The sequence below is a fragment of the Aplysia californica genome, unplaced genomic scaffold (assembly GCF_000002075.1).
Source record: "Aplysia californica isolate F4 #8 unplaced genomic scaffold, AplCal3.0 scaffold00012, whole genome shotgun sequence".
Taxonomy (NCBI): Eukaryota; Metazoa; Mollusca; class Gastropoda; order Aplysiida; family Aplysiidae; genus Aplysia; species Aplysia californica.
Window position 1 is genome coordinate 1,230,057 of NW_004797282.1, and position 1,043 is coordinate 1,231,099.

A 1,043-nucleotide genomic window follows, 5' to 3' on the forward strand; every position below is an offset into this window, starting at 1 on the left:
ACACACACACACACACACACACACGCACACACACACATACGCGTACGTGCACAGAAATATACAAAGACAAAATAGAAAGAAAATAAAAAGAGGAGTGGTTGGGTTTATGCCAAGACCGTATTTCTATGCAAACCTTTCATACAGAAACCACAGTCTTGAAGAAGACATTTTTTCTGAAAGGGAAATGAATAGTTTACGAAACTACTCCAAATAAAAGTTTTGCTACGGAAGCAAAATCCTAAAAGTACTTTCACTTCCGGAAGTAGTTAGCCTTCTGATGCACATTTCACCGGTACATCGCATCCTCATAGTGCTAAAAGGGCGAGGATAAAAACCTTGGCCGAGCCACACCTCAAAGAGCTCCCTAAGTGAGATATGGTAGACCGTGGTTCTGCACACGTTTAATGGCTTGAAGTGAAGCTATTTCCAAACGCCGAGCCACCTGTTTAAAGCAAGTCTCCGACGAGACACGGCTAGAGAGCCGAGGGCTTTGAAAATTGAAAACATTTTCCAAATTTGAAACGCGTGGTTTGGGCTTCAAAACGCCACTGATCGCATTGCGACGCGCTATAATATCTTTAAAGCTAAAGTTGTGGTTATGTTTGTGAAAAAGTACCCAGATAGCTGATAATGTTGCATGAACGATCTGAAGGTTTAATATTAACGTATTATATTATAGTCCCAAGAAATATGCTCACATTTAACTTTTCTCCTCTTAAAAACGACACAAACAAACAAACATCCCCCACAAACAAGCACACAAACACGCACACACACACACACACACACACACACAACACACACACATACGCGCACAAACATGCACACATACCCACACTCAACACTTTCACCCTTTGCATACAACAAACACACATTCACACGTAAACACACATACACAATCACACAACACTCATGCACATATTTTCTAAACACAAACATACACACATACATACTCAAACACACACATACATACATACACACACATAGACACTCAAACAAACACACACACACTCACACACACACACACACAACACACACACACA